Source organism: Cygnus atratus, chromosome 24 (assembly GCF_013377495.2).
Source record: "Cygnus atratus isolate AKBS03 ecotype Queensland, Australia chromosome 24, CAtr_DNAZoo_HiC_assembly, whole genome shotgun sequence".
In the NCBI taxonomy this organism is placed as follows: domain Eukaryota; kingdom Metazoa; phylum Chordata; class Aves; order Anseriformes; family Anatidae; genus Cygnus; species Cygnus atratus.
The window spans coordinates 2,569,851-2,577,986 of record NC_066385.1 but is presented as its reverse complement, the minus strand read 5'-3'; positions in this window follow the sequence as shown (position 1 = coordinate 2,577,986).

Sequence of the window (8,136 nt, the reverse complement as noted above, 5' to 3'; positions counted from 1 at the left end):
AGCGCCCGCAGTCATGGAACACCAGCAAAGGTGGTTTAAAATTTAAAAGACCCCAGAATGAAGATGGTAGAGAGGGGAAAAATAAATAAATACTTTCCAAGGGATAACACAGAACAGCATTCAGCTTGACAAAAAGCGTCCAGGTGTCACTCGAGCAGGGGATGACCCAACATTTGTACTCTTCAGACGCCAGTGCGGACATCCCTCCGTCCATCTCCGTGCAGAGAGCTCCCTGCTTCTGCCTATGCTTGTGGCGAAACTCGCACCAAGATGTTTCTTCCTGGGGGAAAGGCACAACCCTGTGTTGGTGCAAGTGAATGGGGGCACCAGGCCATGTTCAGGAAGCCCACCTGGACACATTCCTTGCAGAAGGCTCCCAGCTTGGGCCAGGGCTTCTCTATTCCTGCATCTTTTCCATGTCTCACTTGATCCTAACGCTCGGGTAGCAAAGACATAATCCCTGGGCACTCCCGAGGCTGAGCAGAAGCAAGAGGTGATCCCAGGCTTGCAGATAGGAGACCGCACACGCAGTGGGAGCCTTAATCACACTGAAGCTCGTTAAAGCAGCCCAGGCACACACTTGAGTCCTCAAGAAACTGCTCTCCTATGGTCAGCTACTGTGTTTGTTGCTAAGGGGCACTGCCTTGGCCTGCAGCAGCACACAGATGGCCGGTTTCTGTCCTGAGATATGTACTAAAACCAGGGTCCACACCAGTTTGAGAGCAGTTATTTTCCCATCGGATCAGGCATCAGGAGCAGCAGGTGAAGGGTCAAGCAGGCAGCATGCTCCCCACTTCCCTCTGGTGCACAAACACCCGTCTTTGCCTCGCTGTAAGATTCCCACCCACTGGCAGGGAAAAAAACAAAGAATTAAGCAGCACTTCACTGTCAAACACCACACATGCCAAAACATGCAGCCTTCAGTTTTCTAGACACATGCCGGTAAGAAGTTAGATGTGTTAGTACAAAGTCTTCTGTGCACATTTCACCTACTTGCCTTCCTACAAACTTGACTCCTGCTCAAGACGTAGGTACAGGCCAAAGCACCGCTCGGCCACGTACGTTTTTGTTTGGGAAGTACCAGCATCCACAAGCACACAAGAAGGTGTAGCTGAGATCACGGTTAAGCCCGAGCAGCTCCAGCTGCAATTAATGCTGATTCTATGAAGGCAAATTGTGTGTTTTTACCAGCTCGTCTCCTTCAGCTGGTCCCATTTCACGTAGTCAAATGACTACCACAAAGTGGAGATTTATACTCAGGAGCAGGATGGGAAACACAAACACAACCTTCCAAGTCATAATCCCTTAAAAAATACCCTTTCTCAGCATTTACTGCACAAGTTACAAGAGAGGGGAAGGGAGACAAAAGCATGGAAAGTAAGGAAGTTTAGGGAATCCTGGCACAACAGAACGTGAGAAGATGCCATTCAAGATGCCATTTGACTACAGCAAAAGGGAGGAAGCACAGGGCTCCTCTACAAAATGTGCTTTCACTAAAGGGAGAGGGGAAGTTTCTAAGCCAAGCCGACCATTATTTATTTATTTATGGAAGTTAGCTATTACATCTAAAAAATAGCATGAGAGAGAGTGGCAGGGAGGGGAAGAAAAGGAGAAGGTAAGGAAAAGGGACAAGCAAGTAACTCCACAAGAGTCCAGAGTCAATAATGAGTTTCTCAGCTTTCAAAATAATTAAAGCCCCTCTGAGATGTAGGCATGTGTCGCTTTTCTTTTCTTTTTACCCGTGGAAAGCATTGGTCATTAGTTCAACAGAGCCCTTCATGCTGTCCGTAGTGACCCAAGCCAGGAATCGCTGACCCAGGGAACAAAGGTCTGGAGCTCAGGAGGCATCGAGCAGCGGCCTCCTCACCTCCACCTGGTCAGTGCTACAGGTGACTCAAACACGACGAACGCCCCGCAGGTGCTTTGCTAACAGATGTCACCAACCTCTGGTCAAGCGGTCCCTGTGCCCCTCAGTCTTATCCTCCTCTGCTGTGCTCCAGGCTAAGCTCTCGCTCTCTTCAGAGCTTGGACTCCTTCTCCCACAATGAATCAAGAAAACAAAGAAGAAAATAAAGAAAATTCCTGCGCTCTATCAGACTCTTCCTGTAGAGTCACACATGGGAGGTTTGCCAACGACTGCTTGTGTGTACCTCAAACAGAGCTAAGTCAGTTTGTTTGGGAAAGGAGGAGCACCTGGGTTTACACATCTCACTCAGGGAGCCCTCCTGAAACCATCAGGTTTCTCCAAGAGCTCCTGCAGCCGCTGCTGTGCTGAACAAGGGACCGGCACACGCCGTGCCCTTCCTTTGAGTGCATGTTCTCATCTGACACCAGGCACCACTTGCTGGCAAAGGGGGAGAACGAAACATCTCCGAAAAGGAACATCTCACAGGACGTGTGATCACACACTCAGCATTTCAGCCCATGTGCCAGTCTCAAGCGGGGTCCTTGCACATTTTACAAGGCCAACAACCGGACCGCATCTCCGAGCGCACCACCATGGCTCCAAGTTCTGCCCCTGCTTCGACTCACCATCAGCACAATCGCCCAGGACACCCAAAACTTTGTATTCCCTCCATGTGCCAGTGTGGAACAACATGTGAATAGCACCCAAAACTCCAGTCTGCCCTGCCATCTAAGTGACCCGAAGGGCTCCAGCTCCAGCCCTGCAACTGCACTGAGAAACAGCCGAAGAAGGGGCTTTCCTGGAGGGATAATAAATCTGCTGCTTTGTGCAGCTCTCATTTTGTTCTGCCTCCCCTGCCGTGGGTTTGCAATCTGACGTGGGTTTGTTCCCATCTGAGGCAACATCACAAGAGGGAAAAAATATATAGGACAAAAGGAAGGAATAAAATAAGGCAGGCAACAAGGCAGGCTTTAGGAAAAGCTCATACGTAAAGATGCTTTAAAAAGAAGCTCTCAAGCAAAGGCATTTTAAAGGGAAAGAGCACAGAAAAAAGAAGTTGGAGGGTTACGCTGCTTTTGAGATTGCTGGTGAAGGTTAATCAGGCCGGGGCACCTAGAAATAGATTTTGTCCAGATTGTTGCAAGTTCCAAACCAAGGACAGGTTTGTAAAGTGATAAGGAGCCGCTGATTCGAGGAAAACACCGGACAACCCAGGAAAAGAAGTGCGGAGATTTCTAAATCACCAACTTATCAGAAAAAGCGAAATCTCCCTGCGTGGCTCTGACTCTGCAATTACATGGTGGTTGGCCCGAGATTGTGCTGGGAGGGAGCAGGGAAGCACAGGCACCAGGAAAGCCAGAAAATTATGCAACACCTAATCAGACAGTAACGAGGCCTCGCTCCAGAATCTGGAGGTGCTGTTTTAACGCGCTTTCCAACTCGGAGACCGAGCTTTCAAGAGTACTGGAAATGTCCAAGTCCTGAAATAAGCAGAATAATTACGAGAGGCTTCGTGCCCCATTAGCAAGAAGATGTGTTCACAAGGGAAAAGCCCATAGATGAAGGAAGGGCTGCTGGTGCCTTTTCACAGTTTCACAACAAAAATCCACTCCTTGTTCACCCAGGAGAGATGCTCTCAGGATGTTTAATGCCCTCATGGATCACTCAGCCTTCAGTTGCCAATACTAATGCTTCATAACACAGCTTTTAGGGTGTCTTTAGAGGTGAAGAGGGAAGACGAGCCCCCTGCTTGCCTTCAGAGGTGCAAAAGGTGAGGCCACGGGGCTGCTGGACACGGGTGACACCTCGTCCTGCAGCAGCGGGCAGGTCCAGCAGCGGGCTGCCCACCTCCCCGAGAAGTGGGCCGAGTGCTAGTTTGCCGACGAGGCCTAGATGGTGCTAGTCATCAACCTGACAAGTTTACAGTGGGAAACCTGCTGTCACCGGCACCCGACACACAGCAGAGCCCCAGCCTCCAGCCCCACGCCCCGGGACGTGGTGGCACCCGGCCAGGTGGAGATCATTGCAGGGCTCCCGGGATGCTGCGGGGTGCCCACGGCAGGGCACAGGGAGACCACGAGTAACAGCTGGAGGGGCTGAGGCCAAAAGCAGCACCTTGGAGGGATGGAGAAGTAAATCAGTTCCCCTCTTCGTGTTCCCTTCCATGCCCAAACTGCCAATAACCTCATTGCTCGGGCACAATAGAGCCGTTTCGCACTCCAGCTTTCCAGTTCTCTGGGTTTTCTTTGCAGAGGTCTGCCCTGCCTCTGCTTTGGTGCTTGTGGCTGCTCTCAAGAAGCTGCAGGGCTGCGCTGGTTCCAGCCCTGTGGAATGCCAGAGATCCCTGCCCCAGCACCGGGCAGTCCGCACGCTCAGGGCAGAGGCAGAGCGGAGGCTGGCGGTAGGGGCAGTTTGGGGAACCCAGGCTCAAGCCTCCAGCCCTCAGGAGACGTAGGGCCAGGGCATGTGCGGCACCCATCAGCACACAGCGTGGGGTCACCGCTCCGGTGACTGCCCAGGAGCTAAGTTCTTTGCTAATCAAGTCGTGCAAAGTCCAGGCTGTACAACAGCTGTTAATGTTCGATGTTGCACTCACAACCAAACCACGCAAGCGGCTCCTGTCCCTTTTGCTTCCAGCTTCAGGCCCCAGAAGTGCTGCTGAGCCCCTTAGGGTGAAATCCTCCTGCCCCACCTGGTTTACACTGCCAGGTCTGACCTCCTGTTGCTCCCAGCCTCCAGAGGAAGGCTCTGGCCCAGCTGGTGGCTAGCTGGGGAAGGCTCAACTGACCCTCTTTGCACATGCTTGCCTGAAAAAACTCAAGATGCCAGCATGGTCTCTGCAATAAGCCAGCTTCTGCTGCTTAACCACCATGAGAAGCAGAAGTTACACCAAGGACTGCATTTGCACAAGTAAGGCTGGACTCTGGCCCAAATACCTGTTAATAAAACACAGTTCCAATTGTACTGGGATGAAACCAGAAAATCCCAGTGCTGTGCTCTGCCTTAGAGATACATTCTCAAGTGGGCCTTAAACCCAACTGGGGGCTGTGCAAGCCCAGCCCGGTGCTGGGGACAGGCAGCCAGCCCCAGGCAGTGCGCTCGCGTGGGCTGCAGCGTGGGGCCGGCGCTGCACGCCGCTCACGGAGGGCTCTGCGCGGCGTGCTGCTGCAGCCCGAGCCACGGCTGCAAATTTAGAAACGCTGCCTGAATTTCCCTTTGTGCTCTCCCACGTCCTGCCCTGCTACAACTCCTGTCTGCTTGCGTTTAACTTCTTCAAAAGCAGCGCTTAGCAACCCGGCAGCCTTTTCACTCGGAGCACGAGGCAGCCAGTTCCTCCCGTTCCCGTTCCGCCAACGGGGAGAGCACGGCAGGCACGCGGCCCAGGTCACTGGACACGGGGCCAGGGTTTTAACCCGGCAGCCCCGGTGACACAGGTACTGGGTGCACCTCTCGGCAGCTCTGGCGTGTTTTTGTCCATGGGGGTCTCCTCTCTTCCACAGCGAGCGCTCCTGCTGCAGAGATATCCCCACTGGAGCAAAGGACGGGTAATTACAGAGCCCTCGGTAAGCCTTCTGAGCCATTCATCCAAAGTCCCCAGAGGGAAGCAGGTGAGACTACAATACGCGTTGCACAAGAGATATGTATCTAGGGTATTTTATTTTACAAAAATCTCTCCCCTCCCTTTGCGGTCTGTTTAAAAGGAATGGCAAAAGAAAGCAGGTAAGCAGCAAGCCGCCAGCGCTCCCAGCCCCGTCCTTGACGGGGGATCCACCCCAGCAGCGGCACGGGCTCTGCCGGAGCTGCTCAGCAAACAACTGCTGGAGAAGGGAGAAGGGCCTGGGAAGAGGCACGGCAGCTCTCCTCGCTCCGGTTTGGAAACATGCAACCTCCCCAGTCGCCTTCGGCTGGGAGCGGAGGGAGACAGGACGGGGCAGGTCCGGAGAGAACAGGGAGTGTGCTGTGAAAGAGTCTGGAGCGAGGGAGAGGAGCAAAGGGGGACAGATGAAAGCATGAGACGGGCGTGAGTCATGCTGGCGTGCGGCCTCCGAAGAGAGCCCTCGAGGGAAGAGGGCATGAAGTAAATTCCTGGTCAGGCAAAAATCCACTAACACAAAAGGCAACCAAAAATAGGCTCTGGCATACCTGTCTCCTCTGGCTCGTCATTAAAGGCTCGGCATTGCGTGAGCTCGGGCTGCGTTTCTTGCTGGCACCTGGTCACACCTGGCCAGGGCAGAGGGGGGAGCTCTGGCCGAAGAGCCAGCACGACGGGCGCAGCTCTTACACGCTTCCACGGGAAAGAAACCCCGCTGCAGGCAGCTACTTCCCGCTCAGTTATCCACACCTACCCGCTCATGAGCTAAGGATGAAGGAGTTTACGCTGGGATCCAGAATCCAGCCCTCCCAGAGCTCTGGGGAAAGCTTGGCGCTGAAGTCGAGCAGCGTGGCTCCAGCTATTCCTGTCGTAAATCCTGCTCTCCCGCCTGGGGACTAGGAAAGCAAGCAACGCAGGTGTTCTCCAAGAAACACGCAACCCGGGCACGCCGGCTCGTTGGAAAGCGAACTGCAGGTCCGCTGGCCGTGGCTCGGTGCAGCCTCGCAGCCAGGGGAGGCACGTGTCGGTGCCCCGCGAGGCTGAGGCTGGAGGCTGGCCAGCGAGCCTCCCTTCAGCTGCTGCCGGCTGGATGGTACAACTGGAACCCAGAACCCAAGCCGGCTTCAGCAATGTTCCTCCTCTGTGGAAACATCTTTTCTGCATGCTGAAGTTTCCATTTTAGAGAAACCTTTGCTGTTTATTGGGGCCAAAGACGTAGGGGAAGCGGACCCCTCCCTGTGGTGCTCGTATCCCCAAATACTCCAGGTGAGGAACCAGACGAGGACTTCAGGCTCCCTTGCTCCTTCTGTCCCCGAAGTGGCACTGGGGTGGCTTCCTGACAGAGCCGGCACAGCTCCGGTCACTGCGCCGAGGGGGGAGCAGCCACCAGCACCAAACATCTCCGGCCATGCGACGCCGTCACCAGGAAGGGTTTCAAACTGCTCTGCAGGGTCACGTTCCTCACACAGAAGTTTGGGGTCTCGTTCAGGGATGCTTGTGCCAACCCTTAGAGCAAGACGCCGCATCCATCCCCACCAGCAAGGTTTTTCCTTCCCCACAGTCATAGCTCAGAAAGGGCTCCAGGGACCAGAGAACGACCTGGTCTGCTGTGCCATCCTGCCCTCCGCAGGCTGGGGGACAGAGCTTAGCCCACCTCCCATCCCTAATTCTGGGTACACCCCAACTCTCCTCACCAAAGCCAGCCCAAGAGCATCTTGAGACAAGTGCACGAAGTCCTGCCCTGGAAGAGCACCGGGGTAATGGCAGAAGCACACCTGGGTTGAAAAGAGCCTGCGGGCACTAAACATCAGTAGAGACATGCTGGCAGAGCCACGCAGGAAGGGCGCACTGCCTGGCTCCGCAAAGGGCACGCTGCCCAGCTCAACCTCCTGACGTTTCTTCTCTGTTTGTACAAGCAGCTAATTCCCTCCCAGATGTTTGCAAAAGCTTGGGAAGTTGGCACCGCAGCAAAGAGCTGGCCTTTAATTAACCAGAAGGCAAACACAAAGAGGACGTCAGCACCCTGCAAGCTGCTCTGCTCCCCTCGACCACTGCGTGCAGCCCTGCTGCGGGGCCACACGCAGCAGCGTCTCTCTGTAGGTATTTCCATGCCAGCAAGTGAAAAAAGGACCTTACTGGTGCTGCTTACATTTCCCCTGACCCCCCTTCAGCACGCACCACTGTTCACACCACCGTGGTAACGTCGCACTCCCCAGGGACCCCAGCGCACCCGGTGCCGGTCAGGTGCAAAACCACCGTCACGGGAGGGCAGGGGTAGAGACAACGCAGCCTCCACCTCGACCACAAAGGAAAAGCTGCCTCCAACATCTGCCTCCGGTCCCCCCAGCACACAAACAGCCCCGGCCGCCCTCTCTGGGTGCCTCGGCAATGAGTTTGCCCCAGAGCGTGAGTGGCAGCTGCAGCAGCCCACGGGATGCTCACACCCTGAATTAAGGTAGATTCCATCACAGGGATTTAAAAGAATATTTAAAAGAAACAGGCCCTGAACACAGGCAGAACAGAAGTACACACATCCTTGAAAAGAAGTGTAACACTGGATCTTCCACAGCTCGTTAAAGAAAGTCTTTTCCCCCTCTTCATTGCTGTTTTATGCTTCCTGGGCTCGTCCGTGCAAGGC